The following is a 19,431-nucleotide window of genomic DNA, read 5'->3' as shown; positions in this document are numbered from 1 at the left end:
GCTTGAACTATATATTCACTCTTGCCCTGAGTGAGCTGAGGGTATAATTACTGCCCCAAGAAAATCAGAGGGAGTAGAAGAGAGGCATCGCCCCCCCAAAAAAAGGTATTTTAGGCAGCCAAATAGAAACAGAAGTCTATGAATTACTTAAGTTTTTATGTCCTTCAGTTTTATGTTCTCACATAATCAATAATTTAGATTGATTATAAATATTGTGCATATGCAAATAAAACTGCCTATATACTGAAATTTTCCTCACTACATTGTCAGCTTCAAAGTCATAAAACCTTATAACTGAGAAAGCAGTATTATGACAGAGTCTTATAAATTAGGTATTCTTGGACTTAATGCATGGCAAAAGCTGTTTCATGTTAAAAATTTTATATGCTATTCTACTTGTATATGAAATAGACTGAGTTTGTATGTTTGACAATGGTTTTATAATTTACTCTATTTTATGATGAGTTCAGAGTATGATAAAATATTTAATATGTTACATCTTCATTCTCTAACTCAGGTCTAGGTATGTATTTTCTATAAAGGGCTAGATAGTAAATATTTTGGGTTCATGAGTCGTAAGGATTCTGTTGCAACTACCAACTCTGCTGTTGGAGTACAAAAGAAGCTACAGATAATTCATGAATTAATAAGTGTGTGGCTGTGTCCCAATAAAACTTTATTTACAAAAAGAGATAGTGGCCTGGATGTGGCCCATGTGTTGTACTTTGCCAACTTAGTAAATGTGGTGAACACTCAGTATTTAGCACACAGTAAGTCTCAATACTCATAAAGAAAATCATGACCTGCACTAACAATGGTTTAATCACAGACAATTCTAATTTAAAATAAGAATTTATCCTTCATGCTTAAAATTCCCACTATTAATTGGAAATTGTCAAAATTAAGTAGGGGAAAAAAACTGTATCAGGTAATGAGATTCTTCCTACAAAGTATTTAAAACGATGGCTAATATTTTATTGTACTTTATATTTACCTAGTACTCTCATGAGAAATTGCATCATTGGTTCCTTAGAACAACCCCATGTGATACTGCCTTTTTACCCTAAGTCCCTTCCTACTCATTCCTCTCACTCAGCAAGGTATGGACCCTTTCCATTTTAAGGAATTTAATTATAATCACTTTGGAAACATAATCAAGGAATAACAAAACACACAAATAAAAACATTTTTCTGACCTCTTATGCTAATAGTTTCTAATACATTTGCTGGTAGATTTGGATTCCTATCTTTCCTATAAGTACAAAAAGTTATGATGCACTCCCAGGTTCTTACTAGGCCAATCTAGTTCCCCCAAGTACTTCTAAATGTATAAATACACCTATAACAACAATTTTACAAGTATATCTGCATTAGAGAAAGCATCAAAACAATTATGGACTTGATACTAAAGAATGATTGATAGGCATATGTTTCCATTCAATACGCAATGATAAATCAAAGCATTGTATACAGATCACCTTTCCCTCTTGTCACAAATATCATAATGCAAATAAACAATAAAAATATAAATACATAATAAATGAAAATAGCACTTAGAAAAATAAAATAATTAAACAAGGCAATATTTAATAAATGTTTAACTCATATAAAAAATTACTTGAGTGACCTTTGGTAGCAAGAGGAAGAAAACAGAAGACTCCATTGTTTAGCGATAGATGAGAAGACTAAGTGTGAGTGGTGAAGGAGAGAGTAGAGAGGTAACACCTGAGAATTATCCCAACAAATGGCAGATAGTCTCTTCTTCCTGGCATTACAGTTTTTGAACATGTGTAAAATATTGCCCAAAAGCATTAAAAAGGGCAATGAGGTTAAAAAACAAATAAAAAACCAAAATAGAAGACTTGGCCGAACTATTAGCTTATGATTATACAGCTCCTAATAATGAGACTGCATTTTTTAATGTGATGCTTCTATTCATGCTGTGCTCATTCTCTTATTCAATAGCAATTATTTTGAGGTCATCATCTAAAAATTCCTTTAAAATCTTGTCATCAATTAGGTTTGGCTCTTCTTCCTCTAACCAACAATAAGCATCAAACTGAGCAATTTACTTGTTTATAAGTTTTTTCAAAGTGATTCTAAACTCTAATATTTAATTGTTTGCCATAAAGAATCCAGTTTCCCAAGAAAGAATTTGCTTTGTTGGAGTTCCCAGTGTGGCTCAGTGGGTTAAGAACCTGATATAGTCCGTGAGGATGTGGGTTCAATTTTCCTGGCCTCTCTCAGTAGGTCAAGTATCCATCCTTGCCGTGCTATGGCATAAGCCTGAAGTCAGAGCTCCAATTTATCCCTTAGCCCTAAAACTTATATATGCTTCCGGTACAGCCATTAAAAAGGAGGGGAAAAAAAGACCCCTAATAGTTTCCTGAGGAAAAAAAAAAAAGTAAGATACATATACAAATTCCTGTTGCCCACAGCAGGAACTCCCAGAGCAAGTTATTTAAACTCCCTGAACTTCAGTTTCCTCATTATAATATGGGAAGAATCACACTTATGTTAACTAGGGAGTATTGTGAGGATTTAATTATACAACGAATATTGACAGGACAAAATAGGTGTTTTATAATAAATGCAGTTTCCTTCCTATTGACCCACTTGTTTTTAATCCTCCAGTTACAATCTAAAAAGAGTTGATTTTGGAATAGTTTAACAAATGCCTGGTTTTATCATACTATAGATTCTGGTTCAAAGAAAATATCATATAACCTAGGTTAGGAAAATAAAGTTTTGGTCTAATTTTTCATCCATAACATTAAATAAATCAATAAAAATTAAGTAAAAACAATCTAAAAATCTGAAAGCTTCCTCCCTGGTTATATTACAGATAAACTGATCATATAAGTTTTTATCAAGCCAGAATACCGTGGAGAGTTAAAGTGAGCTCTATTTATAGACCAGGGCACCATGCTGTCTATGGTCACTCTTACTAGAAAGTTATGATGGAACCAAATGAGAAGATGTATATGAAATCACAAAGCACTATACCCCCTGCCTAAGGGATGACATATTTTATGTTAAATTGGCAAAAAAGTCCAATTTTGCTTTCACTATCCTGATCTCATTTTCTCCAGTACTCAACTTCTGTTAGACTCAAAGTATTCAGAACTAGGGAGATTATGGCTGAGTTTGTCTTAGTGTCTGTGAACCTAGATGATGTCAGCATGGGAATCTAAGCTGAACTCATGGGTGAAGTGGAAAGAGTCATAAAATCAAAGCTACTTTTAGTAATAAGTGATGATGTACAAAGTGAAGGTATATTGCTCTTGAAAAAGGCTTATATTTCAATTATGAATTTTTAAATCTCCAAGCAGATGCTGTTATAAATGCAATTTTCTTCCTGTATGTAGTACCTTTACTAGATGTTTTTCAGTTTGATACTCAGTTGTTCAGTTTGTAACCTCAATGAATCAGTAAAAAGCATGACAATTCAGCCACTATTCATTTGAAAAATAGAATTTAAAAAAATTATCATCAAATTCTATTAGAATGCAGGCTGGTCAATGGTTACAGACATCCTGTACCACCTCACCCTTGAGTCAAGAGCCAGTCATTGGTCTTCATTATGAGTGAAATGGCTGTTTTAAGAGCAGCACCACAGATAGGGAAGTTATAACCTGATAAATAGAGCTGAAGAGGGATTCAGACTGAACAGATCCCAATAAAACTTATGCAGAAAGATAACTCACTAGAAGCACTGTTGTTCATGAAATTATGGCTGGAAAGACACAGTATTCTCTCAGGCTATTGCAGTAGTTATAGGCAGTTTTCAAAGAAATTGTATTACTAGTGATTTTGAAAGAAACAACAGTAAAAAGGTAGCTTCCTGTTTCTATTTAGCAACTGGTACATAGCCAAAAGGGAAGCCTCGATGGAATATGAACCACACACACTCCCTGTCATCTCTAAGTTTGCAGCTAGAGTTTTCAATAATTGGCCATTCATTTTTTCAAGTCAACGATTATTTTGTCAACCTCATAAGTAACTGGCATGGTGACTAGTGATACATGGATGAAAGAAACAGACAAAATTTCCTCTCCTCATGGCACTGATACTCAAGTGGAGGAAAATAGGTCTGTCATTCATCAAGTTAATTAAATGATTTTTTGAGGAACTCTAGCATTTGAGTACCTAAGACTATCTAATGCAAACACATCAAGATTCAAGGAAAAATCCACCTATTTACTTATTTAGCAAATGTTTCCTGAGGATTCTCAACTGTGTAACATGGATATAAGGACATGGATTCTTGGATTCCATGACATTCATGCAAACATTCCCATCTGGTTTTCGACTCATTTGCTAATCAAATATTGAGGCTTACAATATGCAAGTGTTCAGAGTCTACAGAAAGAGACATACAGACCAAGAGATGGATGGCATACAGAACAACAGAGGTATATAGACTATGCTCTTTAGAAGCACAAGGATGAATGATGTCGCTAACTCTGTCTGGGCTTCTGTGGATATTTCTCACAAAGGATATGACACAGATTAGGATTTAAAGGATGAGTTAGACTTTGCCAGACAGAAGAAAAGGAAAGGGTGTTACAACAGATACAAGAGCAGGTACAGATGCACAAATGGAGAAGAGAATTTTACGTACATTATAACACAGCTAAGCAAAGACCATCTAGCTTCTTTACTTTTTATAATAAGTTGATGACTGTCCTCACTGGACAATGGAGTAGTTGCCAAAAAATACTGACAATTAATAGAATCAGTGTCCTCTAGTTTATTTTGTATTTGAAACAGCCTTTAATGGATAAATAATCAACAGTTCCGAGTCCATGTCAGAGCCATTCTTCCCTTCTCAATTGGCTTCTTCAGCCAGTGGCTGCGTGTAGGGGAAGCTTATGGACTGAATGGCATTGTGGGAGAAGCACCTTGGTGGCCTTTGTGATGCTTTCTGCATCAGGGCAGATTCTCATTCACTGCTGCTATCAGTTGAGGTATTGGGAAGGAAGGACCACGACTTTGCCTCCTCTATGGTATGATCTCTTAGCCTTATCAGACCCAATGGTCCTCCTTCCTAAATATTTCTCACTGACAGTGTGGATACTCCTTGAATTTTAGCTTTCGCTGTTCTTTATTGCTGAACCAAGCAGCCTACCCTAAAGCCTTTGGCTAAAATGGTGCCATTTAGTCCTCCAGTAAAGAAGTCCTAATACTCAATAACTATACTTCATTGAGGGAAATTACTTAAATGTTACATATCTCCATTTCCTTCTTTGTTAAATGGGGTTCTTCACTGCATGACTGCATAGATTAAAAGAATTAAATACAATGTGCTGAGAAGGATGCCTGGCATATTTACAGTCAATGCATGTTTGCTATTATTACTAATTCTCTATTTCCTCTTCAGATATGTAGGAATTTCTGGGTCCTTTATTGTGCACAGGCAACTGGAGCCAGGAGCACTGCTTCAGGTCACCTACAGAACTACATCTTTTGCTACAGCTACTGCCCTTAGGATGTTAGCGTGCAATCACCCTAGAGGGTAGTCTCCTTATGTTTTTTACTTTTTCTTCAGCTTAAAGAAATCCCTCTTTCTGCTTGGGATTTTGCCTAGAGAACTGAAGAAAGGACACACCGCAGATCTGAGAACCTTTGTCTTTTCTTCCCAGATCCTGGACCAGAAGGCATAGATATTCTTCCTTTTCATCTCAGAGAGGAATTTCCCTTTATGTTTGAGATTTCCAGAACTAGCTCTTGATATTTATATGAGGTAAAATATTTGTGAAAGAATGTTTTCATTCCAAATCCCGCCGTTCAGAATTACTGTTTTACCATGGAAATTTTGATCTTGAGTGTCAAAGGCTCAAACATGAATCCCTTTTCTTTATCTTCTTGATGTAAAAATTCTAGTTCCCTCTAAGACCAATAATGCCTCTTGAAAAATAGTGAGAAAATATCATACAATGAAATGCAAACAGAGAAAAGAACATGCACCTATTTCAAAATTATTATCATTTTCTTCGTAAGTATTAAGGTGTTCAGGGTATTCAAAAAGCAGGAAATGGTGATGAAGCTGTATTTTAAATGTAGAATTGGTGTGCGTGTGTGTGTGTGTTGGAGGAAGTAGGGTAGAAGTGGGAAGGTGGATAAGAACGCTAACAAGTGAGGTGCAAGAAGCCAGTTTCAATCAGGTTGAAAGAGCATTCTATGTCAGGCTACGTAATTTCTGCTTTTCATTTAGCTGACATAACTACTCTGTATATTAAGTGGTGTTAACATTGATATGTCCGTTTTATATTAGAAATGAAAGCTCTGAGCTATTCAGCTATCCTCCAGTATTATCATCACTGTAATTATCAGAGCTGGGATAACAATTCAGTTTTCCTGATTTATAACCATATTCTCCTGTTTTGTTTTGTTTTTAACTTCAAGCAACTTCTCTAGGCAAGTGAAACTGGCATTTTCACTTTCGAGATAAATGAGATAAGTCTGATAGAACAATTACTTAAGTCAAAAACACTTCACTGCTTCCGAAATTCCTGTGCCTCTAGCAAAACAGAATCCGAAGTCTGTGTGCGGTAAGATCTTCTGATATATTGATTGCCAGCCTATTACTCACTGTCCCACTTTGCTTTCACAGTTGGTAAAGACTCAATAATTCTCACTATGAGGATATTAAATTGTACTTGTTTACAATCTAGATGATGTTATTTATTTACTTATTTTTGCCATACACTTTTCTGAAAATGAAGGTATAATTTCAAAAGCATCTACCAGATTAATTGCAAATCTTTTGTGGAGATCCCTAAAACTAGGTTCTTTTATACCACAGTGTCACTTAACCAAGACCTATGAGATACAAGTTATTCCAACCACATTTTATGAAACTAATATGAGTCTGTCTGAAATGCCACTTAGAATCATCTTTAGACAAGTCTACTTGCTAATAGAGCAGGGGATAAAATACAGTTTTGCAATTAAATGATTACTTTTGATTATGTAAATAGCCGGTAATATTAATTCATGACAGAAAGTGAATACTTTACATAAATAATTTAGTTGTTGTTTTCATTGAGAGTCCAAATACTTCATTCATTTGAATGATATTGAATATCTTTTGTTTTTCCACTGAGGATGTACAGATGAACGAGGGCTCTAAAAAAAGCAAAGACTTATTTAAATATTTTGTGTGGAGCCTGGAGATAGCTGACAAGAGAAACACTGCATTGCCAGGTAATGTTCAGGGCCCAGTTTAAACTGGAGATCAAGGATCGAAATGTCTAGTACTTTAAACAAAACAGAAGTGCATGACGTATAAATTCTGAAGAGCCAAAAAATCATTTTACCGAATATCAAATATACAGGGCCTGGTGCATGACTATGGTAGGTGGACATGTTCATGTATATTTATGTGTGTTTCTGTGTGCATATGTGCATGTGTATATATATATATATATATATATATATGTGTGTGTGTGTGTGTATATATATACATATATATATATGTGTGTATATATATATATATATAATTTACTTAGGGTTACACTTTTCAAACATATGTATATGCAGAAAGTATAGCCCTAACTCAATATTGATCTAGATAACCTTAAATTTCCAAACTGGAACAGTGATATTAACTAGCCAATTATAAACTGTATCACATGAGAATGATCAGTGGTTGCATGCTATCAAGATCTAGAAATTGGAATCTGGGATAAATTAAAGAGTTCTGGGATTCTCACAACATAATAATTGTTTCTTAAATACTTTCAAATGACCACTGCAGGACAGAATTATCATTTTAAGCCTAAGAAACTTAAGTTTACCATTTGCTTGTAATTGGGAAAATTAATACTGCAAAGTCTCTCAGAAATTACCATTTGGTAATGTGGTAAGTTAGGCCCTGTCTTCTCTCACAGCTGAGAGCAGATGAACACTACTCTGCAAGTCAACTGGCTATCATCCAAAAAATAAGAGTGAAGAAGAAGATCCTTCCCGAAACCAAATTCACTGTAATTATTCAATCTTCTTCCAAATTTATTTAGCAGATTATTTTAAAACTCTGTTTAGGTTATATTTTAATCTTTCTTGTACTATAATTGGTTATTTGTATGTCTTAGTCCTCTGCTACATTTTCCAGGATTTGAGTGACTATTTCTACATGGTTTTTAAGTATGCCATATTCAATAATAAACCTTACTTAATAATTCATACTACAGTTATTATCAATCACCTACCATATACCAGCTATACCAGTGACACATACTGACTCTACAGTAGGGAGACAAAACAGATATGTTTCCTGTTCTTATAGAATTCACAGTCTGGTGGGGAAAACAGTCATTAAACAAACAGATGCAGACCTGAATACATAATTGAAAATTTAGATGAGCTGCTGAGCAAAACAACAGCTTGGTCTGAGAGAAAGTGAATTAATTTTATATTAAGCAATAACTGAGAAATCACAGATAAACCAGGCTTTCTCAACCGCAGAATTATTGAAATTTTAGAACTGACAATTCTTTACTGTAGAGAGCTGGACTGTATGCTGTAGAATGTGTGGTAGTTTCCTGACCTCTACCTTCTAGATGCCAGCAGTACCATCTCAGTTGGAATCACTAACAATGTCTTAAGAGATTGCCAAATCACCCCTGATAGAGAATGACTAATTTAAATTGAAACCAAGTGTATAAGTAAGAACTAAACAGGAAGAAAAAGGTGAGAGGAGCATTTTTCCAGGAAGAGGAAACATCATGAGAAGTTCATGGAACAGAAGAGAGCTCAGAGCAATTTTTTTTTTTCTTTTTTAGGGCCACACCCATGGCATATGGAAGTTCCCAGGCTAGGGATCTAATCAGAGCTACAACTATAGCTGCGCCACAGCCATAGCCACAGCAATGTGGGATCCAAGTCATGTCTTCAACCTACACCACAGCTCATAGCAATGCTGGACCCAACCCATTGAGCAAGGCCAGGGATTAAGCCTGCATCCTCATGGATACAAGTCCAATTCATTTCCACTGTGCCACAAGAGGAGTTCCCTAACTCAGAGGATTTAAATAATGAAAAGAAGCTGGCATGGCAGGAATATACCAAATGAGGGAAAGACTAGTGCTAGCAGGATGGGAAAAGAAGGCAGAAGACAGGTATAAAGAATGGTCTAACTATTGTCAAGTCCAGAATTTGTTCTAGGAGAAATGGGAAACTACAGGAGAGTTTTTAGTAGGATTGTGCAAAAACAAAAGATGTAATTCATATTTAAAACTAGTTTTGTTTGCTCTGATAAGAATAAATGAGACCAAGAATGGAAATAAGGAGGCCAGCTAGGGTCTATTGCCATTTTCCAGGAAAATGGTTTGGGCTAGAGTGGAGGATGAAGAAATGATAAGGAGTAGACACAGCAAAACTATATTTTGGAAGAAGAAATAGCAGGACTTAGTATATACATGACTGTTCAATGAAAGGAGGAATGAAAGGAGAGAGAATTATTTCATACCTCTACAGATTTGTAAATAGTATGTATTGGATTTTTGTTACTTCTCCAAAATGATAACATTTTTGGTTGGTCTTAGTCCTAGACCTTTATGATATTATTCAGGAGTTCCCTGGTGGCCTAGCAGTTAAGGATTTGGTGTTGACACTGCTATGGCTAGGGTCACTGCTGTGGCATGAGTTCAATTCCTGGCCTGGGAACTTCTGGTGTGGCCACAAAAATTTTTTTTAAATTCAATCTTCCTCCATATAATAATTTACAAATATCCTCTAGCTCATACCACATTCCACACCACCTGATCTTCCCTACAGGCTAAAATATAAAGGACTTTCAATCACTCAGTTCACAGCATTGTTTGCCACCCTCTTAACCTACTCCTGTGTGTCTATTAATTGTAGTCTCTAATACAGAAAGGCTTACTCTAGGTATTGTTCTCAAAAAAGTATAAAGGGGAGTAAAAACATTTCTGATAGACGTATTGCATTATTCATCTTAAAGTTTCATTAATGAATACTCCTGTCATTCAAACATGCTGCTAAGCCACATCCTTCTTGTTCTATATATCTGCAATTGAAGCTATGGCTTTAGATGTGAGATTTTATGCTTACTGTCTTTGTGGAATGTTGTATCCATCAGAGTTCAATTATCAAAACAGACACTACTCTTTTCATTCTATGTATAAATCATTATAATAAAGAGAATTATAGCTTTACATGGAATTGGGAAGATGGGGGAATAACGGTCAGCAAAGTTACCACTAACAAGCTAGCCTACAACCTGCCCTCTGAGAAGACAGAGAAAAGATATCATTATATTTACCTAATTATTTTGAGCCTCTCCTTTGAATTGGATGGCCAGTGAGCATGAACATAGAAATACAAATATCTCCACATTCTGATCATCCTGAAGAGTCCACTCATATACTAGCCATAATATCTATCTATCTAAATTTTCAGATCTTCCTCCAAGTCATACCCTAAGAATCAATGTAAAATCACACCTATTGCAGTTTCTCTTTTCCATACTCCTTTGGGCCAAACATGGGGTGTGATGCTGCTGCAAATTTTAACTTTCAGGTGGTGCTACCATACCATACAGATTTTGTAAGTCAAGCCTGAATTTCTTTTCTTCCATGTTATAAACCCCACACTATGTTTTTATTTATTCTTATTTCAGCAATGAGTGATATTTTAAGTAGATTTTAAAAATAAGAAAAATATTATGTTTATCCACACAGTTACCGCTTACTCTGTTTTTTGGTCCTTTATGTAGATCCATATTTTCATTTGGTATTTTTTTTCCAACTGAAAACTTCTTTTGACCTCTCTTATAGTGTGGGTCTACTGGTGATGAATTCTTTTGCTTTTGTGTGGTCTTCAAACATCTTATTTTACATTTGTTTTTTAAAGATGTGGTTGCTGGGTATAGAATCCTTGGTCAAGAGGTTTTGTCCTTTCATTACTGTTAAAGATGTTGTTCCACTGTGTTCAAGCTTGAATTGTTTATGCTGAGAATCCCTAATATGTTTTGGGATTTTTGAGCCTCTGAGATCTGTTGATTTACAATTTTTCATCAAATTTGTAAAAATTTTGACCATTATTTATTCTTCAAACATTTCTATTACTTATATATTAGGCTACTTAAAGTTGCCCTACAACTTACAGATGCTCTGTTCATTTATTGTGAATCTTTGAAGTATTTGTTCTCTGTATGTTTCCTTTCATATAGTTTCCACTATTATTTATTCAAATTCACTAATCATTCCTTTAAAATGTCTAATCAGCCTTTAAACTCATGCAGAATATTTTTTCACCTCAAACATTGTAATTTTTAATCTTTATAAATTTGATATGTGTTTTATATATATTCTATGTCTCTATTTAACATGTTCAATCTTTTAGCTTTTTGGACACATGGAACACAGTTGTAATAATTATTTTAATAACCCTGTCTGCTATATGTCTCTGTTCTGGGCTGGTTTCAATTGGTTGATGTTTCTCCTCATTATGGATGGTATTTTTCTGCTTTTAGATATAACTGGTAGTTTTTGATTGGATGCCAAATATTATGCATTGTTGGATGAGTAATATATTTCTATTTATATTCTTGAGCTTTGTTCTGGGCTCTAGTTATTTGGAAGTAGTTTGGTTACTTCAGAGTTTGTTTTTAAGATTTTCTACATGTCTTTTCAGCAAGTGGTGCTGGGAAAACTGGACAGCCACATGTAAATCAATGAAACTGGAACACACCCTCACACCATGCACAAAAATAAACTCAAAATGGCTTAGAGACTTGTAAGACAAGACACTATTCAACTCCTAGAAGAGAACATAGGCATTTTCTTACACCAAACTTAAAAATGTTTTCTCAGGTCAGCCTCCCAGGGCAACAGAAATAAAAGCAAAAATAAACCAATGGGACCTAATCAAACTGACAAGCTTTTGCACAGCAAAGGAAACTACAAAAAAAAAAAAAAAAAAAAAAAAGAAAAAGAAAAAAAGAAGACAATCTACAAAATGGGAGAAAATAGTTTAAAATGATGCAGCTGACAAGGGCTTAATCTCTAAAATATACAAAAACTTATACAACTCAACAGCAAAAAAGTCAACAACCCAATGGAAAAATGGGCAAAAAACCCGAATAAACATTTCTCCAAAGAAGATATACAGATGGCCAACAAGCATATGAAAAAAATGCTCAATATCACTGATTATTAGAGAAATGCAAATCAAAATTACTATGAGGTACAACCTCACACCAGTCAGAATGGCCATCATTAAGTCCACAAATAACAATGATGGAGAGCATGTAGAAAAAACAGAACCCTCCTATACTGTTGATGGGAATGTAAACTGCCAATATGGAAAATAGTATGGAGGTACCTCAGAAAACTAGAGAACTACTATAAGACCCAGCAATCCCACTTTCGGGCATATATCTGGACAAAATTTTCCTTGAAAAAGACACATGCACCTGTTATGTTCATTGCAGCACCATTCACAATAGCCAAGACATGGAAATAACCTAAATGTCCACCGACAGATGAATGGATTAAGAAGATACGGTATATATACACAATGAAATACTACTCAGCCATAAAAAGAACAAAATAATGCCATTTGCAGCAACATGGATGGAACTAGAGACTCTCATACTAAGTGAAGGAAGTCAAAAAGAGAAAGACAAATACCATATGATATCACTTATATCTGGAATCTAATATACAGCACAAATGAACCTTTCCACAGAAAAGAAAATCATGGACTTGGAGAACAGACTTGTGGTTGCCAAGGGGGAGGGAGAGCAAGTGGGATGGATTGGAAATTTGGGGTTAATAGATGCAAACTATTGCCTTTGGAATGGTAAGCAATGAGATCCTGCTGTATAGCACTGGGAACTTTATCTAGTCACTTATAATGGAGCATGATAATGTGAGAAAAAGGAATGTATACAAGTATGTGTGACTAGGTCGCCTTACTGTACAGTAGAAAATTGACAGAACACTGTAAACCAGCTATAATGAAAAAAAAAAAACATTTAAAATTTAAAAAAAAAGATTTTCTACATGGAATCTAACTTAGTCTAGCGCTAATTATTCTCAATTAGTGAAGCAAGATCATTCTGAACAATCATTCTGTCCAATGTCGTGTGACTTAGGAGTTTCTCCAGTCTGGTTAATGAGAAAAAAAAAATATATATATATATATTTATGTATATATATATATATATTCTTTTTCAGATTCTTTTCCATTATAGGCTATTACAAGACATTGAACACAAATAGGCCCTTGTTGTGTACCTATTTATAGGGTAGTGTGTATCTGTTGATCACAAATTCCTAATTTACCCCTCCCACCCTGTCCCGTTTGCCCCAATGTTCACAGCAGCACTATTTATAATAGCCAAGACATGGAAGCAACCTAAATATCCATCAATAGATGAATGGATAAAGAAGATATGGTACATATATAATGGAATACTACTTAGCCATAAAAAGAATGAAATAATGCCATTTATAGCAACATGGATGGACCTAGAGACTACCATCCTAAGCGAAATAAGCCAGAGAAAGACAAATATCATACAATATCACTTATATGTGAAATCTAAAAATATGATACAAATGAACTTATCTACAAAACAGAAATTGACCAGAGACATAGAAAACAAACTTATCATTATCCTCTACTTTTAAGATAGTGGCTGCCCCATCTGCTAAAGGCCCTGAGTGAATTAAATAAATAGTACTACCAACCTACAATAAACAAGCAACGAGTATGAAATAAACCTTTGTTATTTTAAACCACTGATATTTGGGGGGGAGTGCCGCATATGTGTGGGACCGTGTATTTTAGACTTTTACTAATATAGTTTATAAAAAATTTTGACATTGCAATAAAAATTAGTTTTATTTGAATAACAAGTACAACTGCATTTTTCTCCACTCTGTTCCCAGAACCATTTAATAATAATTATAACTTTGAGTCTTCCTCTTGGCATTTTTCCTACCTCTCTCTCAAGATAAAATGGTCAATTTGCTTACTCTCATAAAAAGTATTTTAGATAGGTCCTCTGTTGATACATGGAGAGTTCATTCCTTTTAACAATCATGTAATATCATGTTATATAAATATGCTATTTTATCTATACTATTTTGATTATCATGTATATATGATGCCCATTTGTCTGTTACAGACATTTAGATAATTTTTAGTTTTTATTTTTATATTTCCATAATAACAGAATATCTTTCTACATGCCTCTTTGCACACACATGAAAGCAGGACACCTGAATTGTAGGGTGTATACATTTTCAATTTTAATAACTACTGTTAATGCTAAACTCTCCTCCAGTATAACTAAACTTTATACTGCAACCATTTTTGTTAGGTTTATTCCTGTGTTTACTCTTTTTTTATAGATAAGATCCTGATTTATTCTACATACCAAAAAAAAAAAAAAAAAACCATTTGAATGGTGATTATGCAAATGCTCTACCCTTGAGCTATACCCTCTGAATGGTGATTACAACCTGGTATTGTTAAGGACTTTGGCAAGACAAAGATAAATAGAACACAACTAAGGAGCAATCAGTACACAAACATCTTGATTCTTTGCATTATGATTTATTAGATAAAACTGAGCTAATATTTTCCTCAATTGTAGTCACTTACGAAATCAAGCTTCCACATATGGTATAATTACCTATAACCTATTTTAACCATCTTCAAACTGAATAGCAACTTTTTTTTTTTTTTTGGCTACACCAATGGTATGCAGAAGTTCCCAGGCCAGGGATGGAACCTGCACCAGATCCTCAAACCACAGAGCCACGAAGGAACTCCCAAACTGAGTAGAGACTTATATTAAATTAGCCACTTAATTGAAGAAGTAGTTTTGTAGGAGTTCCCGTCGTGGCGCAGTGGTTAACGAATCCGACTAGGAACCATGAGGTTGCGGGGTTCGGTCCCTGTCCTTGCTCAGTGGGTTAACGATCCGGCGTTGCCGTGAGCTGTGGTGTAGGTTGCAGATGCGGCTCGGATCCCTCGTTGCTCTGGCGTAGGCCGGTGGCTACAGCTCCGATTCAACCCCTAGCCTGGGAACCTCCATATGCCGCGGGAGCGGCCCAAGAAATAGCAACAACAGCAAAAGACAAAAGACAAAAAAAAAAAAAAAAAAAAAGAAGTAGTTTTGTAAAATATTTTATATAAGCTTATATTTATTTCATTGTGGTTTTGTCAGACGATGATCTTGGTAAATGCTAGGAAAAGTTTACTTTTATTGAAAATGGAGATTGGCTGGGAATATTCTAAGTTAATTTTTCTACATACGAAAAGGTATAATACTATTTGAATGAGGATTTGGATTATTTATGTATATTGTAAATTCTAGGGTTTATATTTACAAAGCATTTTAAAAGTTTTAAAATGAAGTGTGAATAAGTCAATATATGAGATAAAATGGAATCACAAAAAATGCTCAAGTGAAATGAGAGAAGTTAGAAAAAGAAGAAAACAAAAACACAACTAATAGAAAATAGCAAGACAGCAGATTTTAATTTAATTATCACTAATCACTTTAAATGTGAATAATCTAAATACATTTTGTTAAAACAGATTTTTCAGATTGGATAAAAAACATTACTTGAGTCCATACTGTCTACAATAAACCCAATATAAATATAAAAAGTTATATGGATTAAAATAAAGGAATGGGGCCACTGTAGAAAGTAGTTAGGTATTTCCTCAAAAAGTTAAACACAGAATTACCGTATCACACAAAAATTCCACTCCTAGATATATATCCAAGACATTGAAAAAACATTTTCACCAAAAAAAAACCTGTTCACAAAAATTCATAACAGCCTAAAAACTGAAACAATCCAAATGCCCAACTAAGGAGTGGATGAAGAGCAACCCATGATAAAACCATACAATGCAATATTAATCAGACATAAAAAGCAATGAAGCTCTGATACATGCTGCAGTGGAAAACCCTACAAACCTTATGGTAAATGAAAACAGTAAGGGGAAATTCCCTGGTGGCATAGTGGCAAAAAATCCAGAGTTGTCACTGAAGCAGCCTGGGTCACTGCTATGGCTCGGGTTCGATCCCTGGCCCAGGAAATTTCACATGCCACAGGTGTAGCCAAAAAAAAAAAAAAAGAAAGAAAGAAAAAGAAGAAACAAAATGCTACATCTCATATGATATGTCTAGAATTGGCAAAACCATAGAAACTTAAACTAGGTTAGTTTCCAAGAGTTGGAAGGTGGTGGGATTTGAAATTGATTGCTAACAGACCTGGCAGTTATTTTGGGGTAATGGAAATATTCTGGAATCAGATAATACTGATGGTGACACAACATTGTGAATATATCAAAAACCACTCTACAGGACACTTTAAAGTTGCAGAGTTTATGCTGTAGAAAATTTACTTCAATAAAAAACCTTTAAAGTAAAGGGCACAGGAAGTTATACCACGCAAACACAAATGAAAGAAAGCTGAGGTAGATATACAGGCCAGCATCAGAATAAGGAAAATATTCAGGAAGAAAAAGGATATTACATAATAACATAGGGGTCAATTCTCCAAGAAGACATAACAATTCTGAGTATGCACCTAACAGTAGAGTATCAAAATGCATGAGACAAGCACTAGTAGAATTAAGTACAGAAATAGATAAATATACTTTTACAGCTGGAGACTTCATCACCACAGACAAATAGGCAAAAATTCAGGAAGGACAAATACAACCTTGAACAGTGCTATTAACCAACTTGGCATTATGCACATTTAAAGAACACCAATATTAAAACATACATTTTTCTCAAGTGGGTGTTAAATAGTCACTGAGATGGACTATAATATGATTAATAAAATAAATCTTAAATAATATAACAGAATATAAATCATGTGAAGTATGTTCTGATACCATAATGGAATTAAACTAAATGCCACTAACAAAACTACAAAATGCTCAAATATTTGAAAAATAAACAATACATCTCTAAATAACCAATGGGTTAAAAAGAAAATCAAGGAAAATTTGTAAATATTTTGCATTTAATTATAATGCAAATATAACATCAAACATTGTAGGATGTAGCTAAAGCAGTGCTGAGAGGACAGCTATAAAGTATAAAATGAACATATTTTTAAAACAAGAAGGACTTACCAATCAATCAATATCCTAGGCTTCCTTCTTAAGAAACCAGAAAAGGAAGTGAAAATTAAACCCAGAACAAGCAGAAGAATGGAAATAATAAAAATGAGAGCCAAAATTAATTAAATTAAAAACAGGAAAACAATAGATAAAATCAATGAAAACAACATCTGGTTATTTACCAAGATCAATAAAACTGACAAATTTCTATCTAGGCTAAGGAAAAAAGGGAAAGACAAAAATTACCAATATAAAAAATGAAAGAGGGTCTATCACTACTTATCCCACATACATTAAATGATAAAGTAAGGTTAAGAACAAGTCTATGAGGAGTTCCCATTATGGCTCAGTGGTTAATGAATCCGACTAGGAACCATGAGATTGAGGGTTTGATCCCTGGACTCGCTTAGTGGGTTAAGGATACAGTGTTACCGTGAGCTGTGGTATAGGTTGCAGACGCGGCTCAGATTCCACATTGCTATGGCTCTGGTGTAGGCCAGTGGCTACAGCTCCGATTAGACCCCTAGCCTGGGAACCTCCACATGCAGCAGGTGCAGCCCTAGAAAAGACAGAAAGACAAAAAAAGAAAAGAAGTCTATGAGAATAAATTCAAAAATTTAGATGAAGTGAAACAATTCTTTAAAAGACACAAACTAGCCAAAATCCACTCCAGGAGAAAGAGATAATCTGAATAGCACTATATGCATTAAGGAAATTAAATTATTACTTTAAAACCCTCCACAAAATGAGAAAGGAAAAAATACCAAACCCAGATGGTTTCACTGATGAATTTATCCAAATATTTAAGGAAAATGCAGTACCAATTCTACACAACCTCTTTCAAAAAATAGAAAAGAAGGGAATATTTACAATTCATTTTATGAAGTCACAGTCCCACTAATATCAAAATCAGATTAAAAACATTACAACAAAAGAAAACTGAAGACCAAGATCACTCATGAACTTAGAAGTAAAGATTCCTAACAAAATATGTGAAATAAAACTCAGTGATATATAAATGGGATAATATATCATGCCTAAAAGGGATTCATCCTAGGAATTCAATGCTAGTTTAATATTCACAAACAAATCAATGTAATTTATCATATTAGCAAGCTGAAAAAGAAACACTGTATAATCATATTAATAAGTATAAAAAAAATTATTTCACAAACTTCAAAATCCATTCATGATCAAAACTCCCCAAAACTTGGAGTGTAACCTTGTTAACCTTACAAAGGATATATGCAGAGAATCTATAGCTAACGTCATACTTACTGCCAAGAGACTGAATGCTTTACCTTCAATATCAGTCCCAAGTCATGGGTATTCTTTCTCACTTCTCATGTTCAGCATTGTACTATAAGTCCTAGCTACTTCAGTAAAGTAAGCACATACTACAAAGGAAGACATAGAACTCTCTTTGTTGGCAGATAACATGATTGTCTATGTGGAAAACCCCAGAATCTATGAAAACCTCCTGGAACTAACAAGTGAATTAAAGCAAAGACTCAGGAAAACAAGGTCAGCATACAAAGTTTGTTGATATCCTATATACTAATATTAGTAACTGTAATAGAAAGCAAAAAAATTAAACATGTGAAGCACCATCAAAAAATGAATTATGTTTATATATTTTTATTGCTATTGATTTAATCAGTAAATATTTGTCTATATTTCTCCCATGTTTACTTTTTTTACTATAATGATTTTTATTTTTTTCCATTATATCTAAACAATAAAAAAATGAATTATGTATAAATCTAACAAAGAATATATAGGACCTCTATGCAGAAGAACTATGAAATACTGCTAAGAGAAATCAAAGAATATCAAAATAAATGCAGAATAAATGTTCACAGATTGGAAAAATCAAAATGGTTAAGACGTCAATTATTCCCAATTTGATCTAGAGCTGTAAGATAACCCTAATGAAATTCTAGCAAGCTTCTTTGTTGATATCAACCATTTTAAAAACTTATGTGAACTTATACAGTATCAGAATCAGTCACTGGAAGGATAATTCTTACAAAGGAATCCCAAGACTGCTGTTCACCTGAATTGCTGCCAAACCATGAAAGGTTCCCACATGTAGATAAACTTTGTCACCTCAGCCACTTTACTTATTTTCACTGATTCTACACATGTTCTCTGTTTGCTACTGAAGCAAACATTTTTTTTTTTCTGTTGAATTTTGATGAGAGGTAAGTCAATATTCTCTACTCAAAATTTTTCATTTGACTCAAAAGCAGAAAGACTGCTTTGTTAGTTTAAATTTACAAACATTATTATGCCATA

General features: G+C 34.2%; 1 protein-coding gene across 2 annotated transcripts in view; it reads right to left on the bottom strand.

The window, feature by feature from the left end:
• The window catches only part of GNGT1 (G protein subunit gamma transducin 1), a 314,100-nt gene that overhangs the window by 167,825 nt on the left and 126,844 nt on the right, over positions 1 to 19,431 (bottom strand). The gene's annotated exons all lie outside the window — the stretch shown is intronic.

The sequence above is a fragment of the Sus scrofa genome, chromosome 9, assembly GCF_000003025.6.
Source record: "Sus scrofa isolate TJ Tabasco breed Duroc chromosome 9, Sscrofa11.1, whole genome shotgun sequence".
NCBI lineage: Eukaryota > Metazoa > Chordata > Mammalia > Artiodactyla > Suidae > Sus > Sus scrofa.
Note: the sequence above shows the minus strand (reverse complement) of the source record. Positions and strands in the feature narration are given on the sequence as shown.